This window comes from Alexandromys fortis, unplaced genomic scaffold, assembly GCF_014885135.2.
Source record: "Alexandromys fortis isolate MF-2015 unplaced genomic scaffold, M_Fortis_MF-2015_v1.1 scaffold_18, whole genome shotgun sequence".
Lineage (NCBI taxonomy): Eukaryota > Metazoa > Chordata > Mammalia > Rodentia > Cricetidae > Alexandromys > Alexandromys fortis.
This window is the reverse complement of record NW_026067897.1, coordinates 16,377,495-16,393,675: the sequence shown is the minus strand read 5'-3', so window position 1 is coordinate 16,393,675 and position 16,181 is coordinate 16,377,495. Positions and strand designations below refer to the sequence as shown.

The 16,181-nt window shown below is 44.9% G+C and overlaps 1 pseudogene; it reads left to right on the top strand.

The window, feature by feature from the left end:
* The first annotated feature begins 877 nt into the window (after positions 1 to 877).
* Positions 878 to 14,568, top strand: LOC126514825 (60S ribosomal protein L21-like; annotated as a pseudogene).
* The last annotated feature ends 1,613 nt before the right edge of the window (positions 14,569 to 16,181 follow it).

Below are 16,181 nucleotides of genomic sequence, written 5' to 3'. Positions count from 1 at the left end.
TGATCAGTGGTTCATAGGCACAGGTTATCTCAGTTAAACCCATTACCACATCTCAGAGCCGAAGCCATTCGGAGGACGCTGTGGATCAGAGCAGAGGTTAAGGCAAGAGTGCAAGGCCACACCGTTATTTGAGGTTGGAGCTGGGTTCCGGAACTACCTGTCTGCTGTCTGGTAAGTCTTTGAGTCACCACAGTGGGAATGATAAAGGCCAAGACTGATGATGGAGACATGGGGAGGCGGTACCTACAAGAGCTTTTTAGGGAACACTTAGCTTCCCCTCGAAGAACCATGTGTGAAGTGAAGGGGCCTGAAGATGAAGTGAGATGCTATTGAGTGAAAGCCCTTGCCCTGCAAGCCCTGGCTCTGCTCCTGAACATAGGGCATGCCTTAATCAGCATAGTCTGGACCATCTGCTATTGCCACAAATCATATCCCGTTCATTTCCAGGAGTTTGGAGAGAGACAACTTGAAAGAGAGGGAAGAGAGAAAAGGAGAAGGCAAACCACCTGGTAATGCCTGGCCTTTGGTTTGCAGGGCAGCTGTGGAGGAGGAAGGACAGAATCCATTTACTTATTTGTTTGTTTGTTTGTTTATGTATTTATTTTTGCCCTGGTCTAGAGTTGGGTGGGCTTTGCAAGAGCCTTAACAGACAGAGTTGCTGGTCTCTCTGTGTGATGTTTGTGTTTAGGTACTATCTGGCTTTTCGCAGCCCTCTGGCATAAAAGGGATTGTGACAGCAATCACACCCGCAGTGGGCAGCTAATGGCACTTTCGGTTGAGCTCACTTCTGGCAGAGAAGACTCTTCCACCCCAGCCCTGGCCTCACACTGGGTCTGATCTATGAGATAGGGGCGGTGGTTTCTCAGCCTCGGGCAATATGGCAGAGTGGGGTTTCCAGGAGAAGGGCCGTCCTGCCCACTTGTTTGTTGAGCAGGCACCTTCGCGTAAACACTTTGATGTGCTCTTGGCAGCTCTGCCAGGTAGGTAAACTGGCCAGAGATCAGCATCCTCTTTAACCCAAGGCTCAGCAAGGGCAAGGGGTCGGCTCAAGCTTGCACAGCAAGTTCTGATCTTTGCCCGTTAAGACCCCGGGACTAGGATTTCTCACCCTCACAATTTTTTTCCCCATTTTTTACCTTTATTCAGTCCTTTAAGGCTGGCATTCTAAAATGAGAAATAGAGGCTGTAGGAGGATTAGATTTCCCTTCCCAAATCACGAAACAAGAAGGCAGAGCCAGCCTTCAAAAAGCCTTATTTCTGAATCCGAAGTCCAATTTGAGGTCTAACACTAAAAGCTTGTGAGTATCAATGAAGGACAGAATTGCAGATTATCCTCAGTGGGGCGAAGGTTGCATGAATTTAATTTTTTCCCACATTTATTTAGATGGTGAATTTTGAAACAATGTCATTTCACCTATTGTACACTAACAAGTGCTCAAAATGTACGGTGATTATTTCAACTAGAAATGTTTCTTTTTTCAAGTATAAAACACATTTTCTTCCTTTCTCTGGTTTGCTGGCTCAAAGTGGAAACGGCACCATGTGCAGACACCCAGCCACTTTCCTGGGGCTTTATGAGGTTTGGTTTTTCATATGAGTTTGTCTTCTACAAGGTTCAAGGACTCATAGCTTCCCTCTCAAGTCATATACACATTTCCGCATTCTTTTGCTGAAGTTCTTGCTATCATCTGGCAGATGAAAAGAGAGTTTGTAAAGAAGCTCCAGCTCCTGCACGCACGCACGCACGCACGCACGCACGCACGCAGGCGCTTCTAGCCACATCCAGTAGCGCTCCAGCTATCTACTCCAGCTCTCTCCTAAGGGGGGAAAAACAAACTCTGGGCGGGGCAGGGGTGTCTTTAAAAAAAAGTCAAAGGACAACAAGAGCAAAACCAGAGAGTTATGAGAAGCACTCTGACTTCTCACTAAAAGAGTCGGAGGGGCACAGATCCAAAGTAGGTGGGATTATAAATTCTCTTTAGTCAGGAACAGACCTCACGTAGGAGGAATGCCAAGCTTTCCTAATCCGCTGTGCTTGGGCCATTCACCTGTCTGAATGCAGAGCCCTGTCAAGGATTCTCCAAGCTGACGATTCTTAAATTCCATCCCTGTGTTTACAGTTCTGCAGCCAAGCCCTCCTTGTATGCCCTTCAGCTTTAACCAAGGGATAGTGAGTGTTTGCATTCATTTTCTTATCTGGACGGTTTCTCCCACGTCTCCTCCATGTGCTTCTCATATGCTTTATAAATGTGTGAAGTCTGTTCCAGCTTGTTCTAATGTTGCGCCTTTTAACTGCCGTAACACAGCGGTATCAACAGATAAATCAACTCGATACGCTGAAAAAATTACGGGCAAGAATCCTGTTCTCTTCACCCAGCCTCATTCATCCACAAGAAGAATCTGCCTTGGGGGTTGCAGAGAGGAGATAACATGGAGCACAGACCCGAAAAATAAACCAGTCTGATGATCCGATTGGGCCTGAATTTCTGGACTGTTTTCACTTAAATCAGTGGCGGTTTCCTGGGGAGCTGCCCCCTCTCTGAACCTGGTGAGTCCGCTACAGTGTTTGCCCAGGTACTCGGAATGGGGCTTCTTTTTGTGAATCACCGGGGTTCAAGGTGCCGACTCTTATTATGTTTGTATTGCTTGGGAGGTCTTAGTTCTATTCGTTCTTCTCGTCTCCCCAAAAGAGAAAGTTTCTCAAGGCTCTTAGAACACACATACAAAAGACGTCCTCTCTCCCTCCAGTTGCCCCCAGTGTTGTCCTTGCCTTGCTCTTAGCTTCTCATTTAGAGTCCAATGGGAGAGCTGGGAGTGGGAGCAGGCAGGCGCATCTGTGCTGAGGAAATCAGCTCTGCAAGCCCCGGTCCCTGCAGTGATTTACAATAGGAAATACGAATTCCTGCTCTATGTAAAACGGTTCTCAGATGCCAAGAAATTAGTATTGGAGGATAATTTATGAATTGCTTTCCATAAATCAGTGCTGTTTTGCCTACAAATCATTTTGGAAAATATATACATCTTTATAAAGTATGAGGCAGGGGCAGGGAATACTGATGGGGAATTGAGGGTTGTATGGGGATCCCTGGTCCTGTCCCCAAATAGTTACAGTTTTGGAAAGATGCCCTCAAAGTTTGGAGGATTTTTAAATGATTAAATTACATTTTTTTGTTTGTTAGGTTTTTTTTTTATGATTACTTTGTTAGTTGAAGAAATAGTTACTGTCTTCTTCCCCTTTGGCAGGCACCATGCTGGAATCACTTGAGCTCCTACATGGGAGACAAAGAAGTTCTTGGCTACTTGTGTCTTTAAAGGATGGCCTGGATAGAAAGGTTTTAGCATTCAGGAATTTGATGTTTGCACTAACTCTTCAGAAGGGTAGCAGCATTTTACAAACACTGAAACAGACTCTCGGGGTTAGCCAACACCCCCAAGGTTTCATTTCCCTAAGGTGATGGCTAGAGCCTGGCATAGGGCTCATGTGTAGCTGGTTAGCTTATTACACCTCACCCACTCTTTACAGTAGACACTTTTAAGGGGCCATTCTTAAGATGTCTAAATGTTCTAGGGAACCTGAGAATCAAGTCAGTTTTCAGAAAACAAAACTGGAGTTGGAACTGCCCCACTGTCTTTGACCTTGAATGCTTTCTCTGAATGTAAGTGATTCCTTCTAACACTCCAAATGGAGTGCCCATGGTCCTCTGCCCGAACAGAGTGGAGTAGCTGTCATAGCCTTGAGCATGTAGGCTCAGATTCTCCAGGATGCTTGTGTGTCTGATTGTGTTGTGATGATTGTGTTGTGATGGAGATGGCTTCTCAAGTCTGGAGCCCATCATGACCCTTGCTCTGCCTTCAAAGCATAGACAGTATAGCAGACTATAACCTAGGGACATTAGGCAGAAGATGGCTTCCCAAGTCCGGAGGCCAAGCCCCATGGAAGTAAGTCAACTCTGGTGCTGGACCGTTCCCAGAAGTTCTTTATTTCCTCCTGTTCTTCCAAGTCATGTTTTGTAGGGATACTGTCAAGTTCATGGCTTCAAGATAAAGGGAAGACTTAAAAAGTGATGGACATCAAATGACAAAATGTATGCTCATCAGTTTAAGTGCAAGAAAAATAAACAATTCTAAATATTTTAAGCAGTATAGGGTTTACTATCAATGCTTGTTATGTTTATATAACAGTTACAGAGGCCAAGGGTATATAAAACAACTCTAGGCTAAGCTTCCTGGACATCTTCCAGGACCGGCCTGCCTGAACAGCTCAGCTCTTACTTTGGAGGGTGATGTGCAGCTAGGTAGATCTTCAGTGGGAGCCATCACCATAGTGATCACGTTAGGATCAGAAGCTGGGGGTATGGGTACTTACAACAGCAATCCAGGGATGAAGGAAGTCTGACCAAGAGGGCACTGCCACAACCAGTGTTGGTGTGCGCTCAGCATCTTGGAGAACGAAACCTCCAAGCTGCTACAGGGAAAGGAAGTTTTCAAGATGGCCTCTGCTTTCCTTTCTTTCAACACACGGCTGTGTGACCCTCTAACATCTTCAGCTACTAGAAAAGACAATTGAAAGTCAGTGGTGTCAGCATGAGAACTTGCCTCAGCAGAGGAAGGTTGATTCCCTGTCTAGTACAGCTTAAAATCTTCAAAGGAAAATAATTACAAAAAGCAAATCAAGAGAAAAAAAATAAAAAAGAATTAAGCTATGTAGACATTCACCCTTTACTTTTGGGCCTGGAAGTTATGGTCATCAATGGAGGCACTCGATTTTAGAATTCCCATTTTCTTTGTCCAGCTCAGAAAAAGGTGGCGCCAACTATACCTAGCTTAGGGCTCAGTTTCTCCTGCTAGAGCATATTGCTATCCAGTAACTCCTTGTTTCCAGAAGGACGTATAGTCCATAGTCCTATAGGACCTTAAGTCCACTGGGAGTCCAAGTGGTCACCACATCACGTTTTTCGTGAGAAATGGATGGTGAATGTCAGCTATGTTTCAAGTCCTGAGCTGGCCACTAGCTACAGAGGGAAGGGGGCATGAACAACAAGAAGGAAAAAGAGTGAACAGATAATCACTAAAACATTATTATTTGGGTAATGCAGACAGGGATACAACATATGACATGGAGCAGATGTCTCAGGAGGAACTACACCCGATCACTCCTCCTCCTGCGGCTGATCTAAATCTTTGCCTGCACAGTTCATGTTAGGACACAGAAGCGTGAGGTTTTTCTGGCTAACACGGTGCTGATGTTGAAGGTGTTCTGACAAGCTAGTGCTAGGAAAGCTCTAAGACAGTTCCCAGTGGTGCCTGCTGCTTGATTTGACACCTGTGCACACTCCTATCTGCAAGCACAATCAGGCCTGGCCTCTAGCAAAAAGGATAAAAGAAAAGGAATGGGGTGCTGAGGTTATGCAACAGTCCTGAAAGTTCAATGACCAAAGACCGAGACAGTCCGGGGTAGAACATGGTCTCCACAGTCCCCATCCTAACCATGCTTCTGACCCTTCTGGTTACCTGATTCTATATTGTCCCTGTGACTATTCACTCTAGACACTTTTGATGAACGCCCCCATCCCAGCCTCAATAGCCTTACCTTTATGTCCCGAAACATGTGTAGCAACTCTGGCATAGACTGAATACTGATGCCCCTTAGAACTCATATGTGGAAGTCTGTCCTCCTTATCAGGGTCTTAGGAGGTGGAGCTGTGGGGTGCTAATTACGTCATGAGGACAGAGTCTGAGTGTTTGCAGACAAGCCTTAAAAAGACACCTTGGAGACCCACTGTGACTCTTGCCTCCATCATCAGCAAGAAAGCATTCTAAGAGCTGGGAAGCAGGCTCTCACCAGCCATGGACGCTGCTACCACCTTGATCTGGACTTAAAATTTTTTAGAATTATGAGAAATAAATTTCTGTCGTTTATAAACCACTTGGGCTATGCTGTTTCTGGAATAGTAGCTAGAGAGGACTAAGCCGGCTCTCAACCTGACATAACAAAATCCTTTCCCACCAGCCTTTCTTGACATTACCTGATCCAGGTGGAAGTACTTTCTTTCTCTTGTTTCTCCGGCGCTCCTTCTCCTGGGACCATACACGTGGTCAGGAAGGGATACAGGTGGTGGGGGAGGGATGCAGGTGGTAGCTGACCCTCAACCTGTAAGCTAGTCTCCAAAGCTGGTCCCTTCGGGGAAGGCCTGTTTTCGGTTAGCTGCACACATGATCACATCCACTGGGACCCACTGAGAACGCTGCTGAGAGTTTCTGGTGAGGACGAACGCATTTTTCCAGAAGAACACGATGTAGCCAGGCCTGCTGGAAAGACACCAGGAAGACAAATACTGCAATGTGAAAGCAAAGCAACAGCTGCTGCAGCCAAGGAGCCCCTCCGCCCACCAAACGCTAAATGCAACTGTGTGTGCATGCGTGTGTGCGCGTGTGTGCGCATGTGTGTGCATGTGTGTGCGCACGTGTGTATGGGCAGAGATAGCACTGCAGCTTGGTTCTTTATTAGAAAGTTCTTTCGAAAGCAATGACTCTGAAAGCGATCCAGTTGCCGATAGCCACAGCAGCTGGTGCCTGCCACATCCCCTCCATATGGGGACTCTGGAGGGCAGAGCAGCGATGGAGTGGTGAGCCCACACGCAGACTGCGCCTTGTTATTGGTTTCATGAACGATGCTATATTACAGCTTTGACCTAAGCGTTGCAACCAACAGAAGTCCTGTTTGTGTCTCCTCTTCCTGAGACAATCATGCCTTCTAGAAAGGTCTCGTTTACACCCTGTCATCATCTCGTGTCCTTCCTCCAGGTCTGAGGTTGGCTTCTCACCTTAGCACCGTACCTGTTAGCTCAAGGACCAGCAAGCAGACCACAGAGAACAAAGCACCAAGTAGGTGTGTTCTCTAGAATAAAGCCCTAGTCCTGACACTGTAGTTTTCTCCACCTTGGAAAGCAGATAAGGAAGTTGGAAGGGTCTGGGCAACTCTGATAGGCTCATTCACTTTTTCATTTAACAAACATGGGAAGCTTTAACATACAACAGGCTCCACTCTCAATGACAGAGAGTCAGAGATAGTTGGATGCCACCCTGAACTCATCTGTCATGGTTTTTGAGTTGGGCTAGGCTGTGGATGGAGTAGCAGATAATGAACAGTGATAAAACAGGGACTTAAGTGAGACAGCTCTGACATGGATGTATTCTGATAACTGATTTAAAACGCCCACTCCAACATGTACTCTTGAACCTGCTCTTCAGCCAAGCCTTTTCTACCTTGGGAATATCCAGTCTAACACAAAAATTAGAATGTAGACGGCTACATGGTTTTTAGCCCTGTTTAGACTGACAAGATATGGACTATTTCTATGTCTCCATCTTATGATATACTTTTGCAGCTATTTCAAAGTAAAGGGAGAATTTGTCGTGATGTTTTATTGGACAAGAAAAGTGAGGCAGGCGAGTGTATTTACAACACACTATTAGTCTTGTAGGATATGGCTGCACACACTGGCGTCTGAAGCAACATGTAGCCACTTCCCATGAAGTTGCCACGATCTCTTCTTCCTTGCCCTCTCTATGTTCAGTGGAAAAAACAGTCAAGGCCACTTTGAGAACAAGTGGGTCAGGATGGATGAAGGAGGAAATAGTCCCAGAGGCAAGGGAACCGCCATGGGTTCTCCATCTGTAGTTTCTCACCCTTTAGGACTCTTTCTCCACAGTCTGTCTACACTGGTCACTCTGCTTGGCCATTCAAAGTCCAGTTTGCCTATTTTTTTTTTCTAAGAAAGTCTTCCTAGACAGTTTCAATTACTCCCACCCAAGGGCTTTCTCTCTATACCTTCCTCTCTCTGTGTTAACCTGATGTCAATCTTTTGGACTGAAAATCAATTCTAGATCTGTTTCAGGCTCTGTCTATGAGTCTATACATAACTATAGCACCTAGCCCAGGGCTTAATACTCAGGAGGAACTCTGTACTAGTTAATTTCTGTCACACGACACAAGCTAGAGTCACTTGGAAAGAGGGAGCATCCTTTGGAGCTCTGTCTCTATCAGGTTGGCCTGTGGTCATGTCCACAAGAACTCTTTTGATTGATGATCAGTGGGGAGGGATGCTGTAGGCATGGGTGTGCCATCTCTGGGCAGATGATATTGGGTTGTTTAAGAAAGCAAGACGAGAAAGCTATGAAAAGTAAGCTAGTAATAAGCACTTTCCCATGGTTTCTGCATCAGTCCCTGCCCCCAGTTTCCCTGAGCACCTGTCTTGGCTTCCGTCAATGATGAAATGTAACCTGCAAGCTAAATAAACCCTTTCTCCAAGTTGTTTTTGGTCAAGTGTTTTTTTTTATCACAGTCACATAAAGCAGATGAGGATAATGCACTGAGCATGCATTGGATGGATGGATGGATGATGGATGGATGATGGATGGATGGATGGATGGATGATGGATGGATGGATGGATGATGGATGGATGGATGATGGATGATAGATGGATGATGGATGGATGGATGGATAGATGGGTGATGGATGATAGATGGATGGATTCTAGCAATTTTCCAATGGATTGGGTCTCAGGATGATTCTCTTATTAACGACAACTCTGAACAGAGAAAAAAGTACATTTTGGAGTTCCTGGTAGAGGTCTGCTTTGAGGCCAGGCATGCCTGTCAGACTATACCTTTTTACCCTTTCATTTATCCTTTCAGGCTCAGGGTATCCCAGCTAGAGAGGCACATGACTAAAGTGGTTCTTTTCCCTGCATGCTGAGTCCTACATGACTCCCACATGTAGGCTCAGATTTGCTCAGTTATAACTGACGATCTGCCCAGCACGGTCGCTTGTCATGGTTCCTACAGGGAGAGAGGGCCTGGCATTGCTTCCTGGATCCCAATATGTAATACTTTCCAGAAACCTAGAGCAACGCATGTGAAGTTGACAGTCCTGTTTTATGTCAGGAGAGAGAGAGAGAGCAAGGCTCTGCACTCTGCATGAATAACCAAAGAAACCCTTATTCATCTTTTTTTCTGGCCTCGAGAAAATTTACATTCCTTCTAACCCAAGGCCTGTTGCAAATATCTCCCTGCAGAAATGATGAGCCTGGTGATTTATGGCTCTGAACTGACTTCCATCCAAAAGGATTATGAGATATTCTGGGCCTGAAAAGTAAGTTTGTGGCACACACATGTACACAGAACCCCCTCATCTCCCTAATCAAAAATTCTTCCTCCGGGCTGCAGACTTGCTGAGGCCTGCGATGCCAGGGAAGCCCTGGACTTCATCTCATAGAGAGAGGCGGCTCTCCGGAGTGCTTTGGCCTCATGAATAGGGTCACTCTGGACTGCACTATAGTAAGGTATTACTTGATGCTGCATGAAGGAATGCACAGATAATACTGTTCTCCCTCCTCACCTCCATCCAGTCCCTCACCTCTGCTCTATCCTCCTGTTGCCAGAAGGAAAATTCCAGAACATAGATCTCATCGCCCTCCTCTCCTTAACACCTTTTCTTTGCCCAACTCCCACGGCTCACGGGGTGAAATCTGAGATCTGGAGCATGCTGTTCGAGATTCCGTCCAGCCTCCTCAGGCTGGGCTTTCTCCTCCTCTCCCCAGGCAGCCAGTTAGCCAAGGCTGAGACTTCTCGACTCTTCCCTGGGCTCCCCTTGGGCTTTCAGAACACTGCTGACTATTTACATGTTCCGTGGCCTCTTCCTAGAACGCCCTTCTTTGCAGCCCTCAGGCCCCAGCATGAGTCACTCCTCTCTAGAGGTTGGTCTTTTCTTTTCCTGGTTTGTACAGCAATGGTGGGGTTTCATCTGCGGATTTGTCTCGTACACCTCTCTGTCTGTAGGTGAAAATCATTTAGAGTTCACACAGAGTCCTAGATTGCCTCGTGAAAAGTTTGTGTATTTAGCAGCTCTTCCTGGTTTGGGCAAAGTGACCATCAGTAGAAGCTGGCCCTCTTGGAACAGAGTATGAAATACTCGATTCCTTTATTCTTCTACCAGCCAGCACAAAGGTTTTTGGACCTGTGATTCCTAAGCTAGGCAAAAAGCATAACCAGGAGCTCCCATTGTCACCTCTTCTAAAATATCTTTTTTCCCATCAATTAAGTGTCCAGTCCTTTTTTTGTACTCCTGTTTAGCTGTGTCTATTTTGAAACCATGCTACCTCTTCCTCTTACTATGTAGCAGTGACTGGCCTGGAAATTGTTATGTAGACCAGGCTGATCTCAAACTCACAGAGATCAGCCTGCCTCTGCCTCCCAAGTGCTGGGATTAAAGGTGTGCGCCACCACCGGCAGGCTAGTAATGTATTTCACTGTAAGCTCTGGGGCACACAAGTGACTTGGGGGGTGGGGATATTTTTCCTTCCACAACATCTGCTTTGATTGGGTTAGCCCATGTTCTTCTACAGTAATCAACTCCAGTCTCAGTCATAAGGTATGAAGACAAAGCTTGTTTCATGGTTTAGATGACTGTCAGGAACAGCATCCTGCCATTGGATGAGAGAGAAGAAGAAGAAAAAGTTATACAAGCAGACAGACACACACACACACCTGCTAAAAAGTTCCAGAATTTTTACCACAAATAACAGATTGGAAATCAGATAAGGAAGGAAGGAGAACAAAGTAGGGGTGCCAGAGGGTGGTGGCATAACAAAACTACTGGAGGTAAGGAACTCAGGAAGACATCTTTGTGCTAGATGGTACTAGAAGATACTGGAAAGGACAAATTAGATGAGTCAATTAAGAGGCTTAATAGTGACATTTGAGGAACTAGGTTGGCAGGGTGGTCATGACTGAAGCTAGATTGGCACGGGCTCACAGTAGGTAAGGAAGAGTAAAGTGGAGAAAACTATAGGGCAGATCAGGATCAAGATATAGAGAATAGGATGAGAAGGGATGAAGTGGTGGTGTCCCCAGCATCCTTGCAGCTCATGGTACAGCTGAACCCCATCAGCAGGTGCCCAAGCAGAGGACTTCCCAGCCTCATGTGGCTCTACTGATTAACTCAGGCTCTTGCAGGGATACTCAGAAGTTGCTGGTAGAAGGTCGGGAGTGACCAGACCCTCAGCATCAGGCTGGCGATGCAATCACTGATTCCCCCAGAACCTTCAATGCCTGGAATCCAGTCTGTGGTTACTATTCAGGAAGCTACTGAGGGGATGAAATCAACCGTTGTGCTGAAGGTGCCGAGGACCAGGCCTACATTGTACAGAGACTCTCCCTGCACTAGGCTCCTTATGGTCTCCCCCTGACGTCATCATCTTGACCCTGCTGTTAAACTTTGACATTTTCTTTAGCATTGATGATTGACAGCCCTGGATGAAAGAAACATGGCGTCACGGCAACAATCAGATGTTTATGCTCTAATCTTAACTGATCCCAGAGGAGGACTCTGTTACTCCTGTCCTCTTGCCCACACCTTGAGTCTTGTCCCAGGCTTACACACACTTCACAGGGTTCCACCCCTCACTTTCACAGCTGAGACTGCTGAGTGGAAGTGGTTTACAGACCATAAATCACCGTGCAAATATAAGATCTAGGCAAGGATAACAAGATGCTTTGGATGCTCTCACCAGGGCTGACTAACTTGGGACAAAACATTTCACTTAAATTTCCCACATGGTTGCTCTACTCCCCCATTGGTCATATTGATATAGATTTTGGAATTTGGAAATGAATCCTATCCTGAACATGGAGTTGGACCCTCCCCGCTAAGATGTGGTATAGTTCATTTTATTTTAAGAACCCTTCAGATTCTTTAGGTAGAATCTTCAGCTGCTGAAGGCAATGGCACTTTTGGGTTCGTGACAGTGTGCCTCTCGAAAATCCAACCCAGTTCCTCATATTCTGAAGAGAGTGGGCATAGGTACATAAAGAGCCTTTAAACACCTAGGGTGTTGCTTACATTTATTGACTAGGCAGAAAAAAATGAGTTATCTGCTGGCCAGTGTGATGAAATCACATTGTGATTTCTCATTCTCCACAGTGGAAGAGGGAGCACAATTCCTGCTTTGGTTTGGCAGGTAGGCTTGTTTGAGCTGCGATAAATGCTAATATTTGCCTAGCCAGCTTCCCAAATCTGACCTGCCACTTGGAATCTGCACATGGGTAACAAAATGTGTTATTGCTCTGTCCTGTTGGTTATCACAGTCAAGAAACCTGGCTGGCATCAAGTACCAATATATCATCCTTGGACAACTGGCTTTTTGAATCACGCGACAGGGCCTGGAAGGGGATTTCCAGTTCGATTCAATCTAGTTTGTGCAAAGATAATGCGCAGACTAACTAAGTCTGTGGGGTGGCTGGAATATGAAGGTCACGTAGCTTGAATAGAGGATGGCTCAGTTGGTTGGGTGATTGCCTAGATGATCTGAGAGACCCAGCACCATGTAAAACCAGCTGTGGACACATATCCCTGTAATATCTGCACAGGGAAGGTAAAAATAGGAGGGTCAGAACTTCAAGGTCACCTTTGGCAACAGAGCATGTACAGGGCCAGCCTGGGCTATGTGAGACCCAGCCTCACAAAACAAGACTAAAACCCAAAAGAGACCAGATGAAGAGAGAGGCCCAGGGAGAGTTAGTGATCTGCCTGGGTCACTTGGCTGGTGGCGTCCACAGTCTTAGCTAGAGTTGACATGATCAAAGTTAGCATCTATTGAGTAGCGATGATGCACCAGGCATTGGCAACTTGCCAATTATTTCTTATAGACCTGCGCACTGGGGCACATGAGTATTCATCAATGTAGAAACACAGCTGGGAGCAGCAGAATGATTTTTTTTAAAGTCTCGCATGAAGAGAAATCCCTGCCAGTTCTAGATCCAAATGCCTCCCCTTGAACCAACAGCAGATACATTTTCAGAGTCTCTAGCTTTACAAAGGTGTATTGGTTATTAATTACACACTGCCCAAGGCCACAGGCTTCAGAGTTTCAACCAGAGGCTCCAGGAATTACATTAAAAACCTTACATGAATACATGTGTATGTGTAGGTGTGTGTACCCATGCAGAGTCCAGAGGAGGACTTCAGGTAACCTAGTCTGTTCCTGTTATTCTTACTCCTTCAAGACAAGAACTGTTACTGAGCCCAGATTACAGTGTTTCAGTTAGACCAGCCGGCCAGCAAGCCCCTGGAATCGATCTGTCTCCAGTCTTCAGTGTTGGGGTTACAGGCATGTGCAGCTACATCTGGGCTGTAAGTGGGTGCTAAGGACCCCAACTTAGAAGCTCAGGCTCACCCTCCCCTCCTGAGCCTCTCTACAGCTCCTGTAGCCATTTCATCTTCGGGGCAGAAAGACCTAAGGAAAGAAACCTTGAAGAGGAGGTCTTGATACTGTAGATGTGACCTTCGTTTCAGGAAAAGGAAAGTGTTGGAAGCCAGGTGAGCCTCAGGACCACAAAAGGTGATTTAGACTCAGCTGAGAAGATAAAGATTGTACCTTGCCCCCTACCCTGTCTTGTATTGAACTAGTGTTATAATAGTGTTTTGAGTATTAGGGAGAGGCTGGGCTTATTGTGCTAATTCAGCCTACTGGGAAGAGCATTGGGTTTAACATCAAAGATCCTGTGTCTGGCTTTTGTCTCCATCACCAGCTCCTTGGTCGTAGGCAAACATACTACACTCTTTCTTTGAGCCCCAAGATGAAAATGCTAAGAATTCACCCCACCTCATTTAGCATTGATGAAAGTATGTTGTATATGAAAAATTCAGGTGCAGAACGTAATAGATGCGCGAGACATAGCTGATTTTTGTTGACTGTGCTCAATTTTTAAGTTCAATTCTTTGTGGCAGTAACTTTCCTAAACTCTGACAGAATTCAGAAGAATGGAACAGAGATGAGCTAACTGTCCCAAACATAGGAACGCAGTGGTTTTCTCCTGACTCTACATAATCTTCCCATTTGCAGGTAGCCCAGGTTCCCTGCTGGATTTCCAGGTCAGTGAAAAGAGCACAGCATTGACTCCCAGAAGGGCATCATCCAAGCTTTAAAGCATGACAGTTACTGGATCTTTGGTTTTGGATAAGTGAATTTGAACCATAAGAACTTCCCTGTGGCTGTGGTAGCCATCTTTTAGTAATGTTCCAAAATGACAAACCCAAAGGGGGAGAGGAGGGGGCACTCACTATATTTTCTAGGCCTTTTAGGAAACATAGAATTTTCCCTTTGGTCACATGAATCTACCAGAAGGGTAATATTGTAGCCATCATGGGAACAGATGTTCGAAAAGGAGTGCCCCATATTGTTGCCATGTCAAAATCAGACAGTGTCACTCAGCATATCATTGGCATCACTGTAAATAAGCAAGTTAAGGGCAAGATTCTTGCCAAGCGAATCAATGTGTGGATTGACCACAACAAACACTCTAAGAGCAAAGATGGCTTCCTGAAGCATGTGAAGGAGAATGACCAGAAGAAAAAGGAAGCCAAAGAGACGGGCATCTGGGTTTATCTGAAGCACCAGCCTGCTCCACCCAAAGAAGCACACTTTGTGAGGACCAACGGGAAGGAGCCTGAGCTGCTGGAGCCCATTCCATACAAATTCATGGCCTGGTGTACAAAAGAGAAATAAATGACCTGAACTGGAAAGGGTTTTGCTTTAGGAAACAAACAAATAAAGTGTCAGAACTTAAATTTTATTCAGTGTTAAAATACAGAAAATGCAAATAATTCATATGTACCTTTTATAATAATTATATATGTGTGAACTCTCACACGCGGAAGTATTTGAATATGACAATCAGATCATGCTCCTTGTGAAAGTTTTACGATGAAGTTTTACTTTTTGCAGTAGGTCTCTTTCATGGGCAGAAACCCCAAACAAGGAAACACGTGCAAGAGCACGCCCATGCTACTCTATAGCTGACCTATTGCAGCAGCAAGAACTTGGGCAATTCTGGGGGTGGGGCATCAGGTGACTATGTCTAGGATGATTACCGTCCTTTCTAATTGCAGGTCTTCCTGGACAAAACTCTTCCTGATGGTCTGGAATTCTCCCAGAGTGGAAGTGGAAGTACAGCTTTTGCACAATTGTATCTTAAGGTATGCTTCTGTGTAGCCAAATATCTCACAATAATATGTATGTCCCCACCACCACCACCACCAGAACTCTGCTAGATGCCCTCATCTCTGATGATGGCAGAGATGACCTCCTCTTCATAAACATTGTCTGGGATGCCCTTGAACAACCTTGATGCAGACGGAAGAGAATTCATCCTGTACCATTGTCAAGTAGAGTGGTTTTATCTATATGTCTACCGTTTTGACTATGTGGTTAATGTAGTAGTTGAATTATTTTTATGGTATAACAAATTGTATATGGCATAAAAATTTAAAAATCATAGAGAACACTGTCTTACTGGGGACTCTGTTCTCTCTACAAGAATAAAAGTAGATGGAGCACACAAAGTCCTAGATTCTTGTGTCATCCTGCACCAGTTCCATTCAGCTTGTCTGTGGTGAACGGCATTATGGGTCACTGACATTCAAGAGACGAAATGTGGTAGTTTAGGGTGAGGTGAAAAAAGAGGGATAAAACCAGCCAGGCACTGAACAGAGCAGGTGAAAAATGAAGGGAGAATGATGAGGAGGGAATAATGTCTAGAGACAATTTCATTTGCTGATGCTCCCAAATCCTTTTATTTAGCGTCTTGCTAAATGTGGACTGCAGGCCAGGCACATTCACTTTCTGAGACTGTTAGAGATCAGAGAAGTTCCAGAGCACATCTTCACACAGACACTGCTCAGGTGAAGATATCTCCGTTTTTTCGTGGTTTTGAGAGAGTTGAGAATTCAGGTTTGTTGTTTTGTTAATTTTCGAGATCAGGATGATGAAGCAGCAATTAATAAATTGTTAAAAAGAAACAACCCATGCTAAAATGACATTTCATATAACTGCTAAAGTCTCAGTTGACTAAAACATATAATTTATTATTTCTTTTTCAGAAAATCATTAAAAAATGCTTTAAAAAATCTTTAGTATTTTGAATTTGCAATTCTGTGCCATAAAAAGGTATTAATTTCTTGAAACATTTAAAAACTTGAATAATAAGATAGTTGTCATTTATGGGACAAATAGATGCTTTGTACTACATATTTTTAAACATACTAATGTATCATAGTATAATAGTATTTTATACATTAACTCATGTTACAATAAAAACATATTATATTCAACCACAAAGA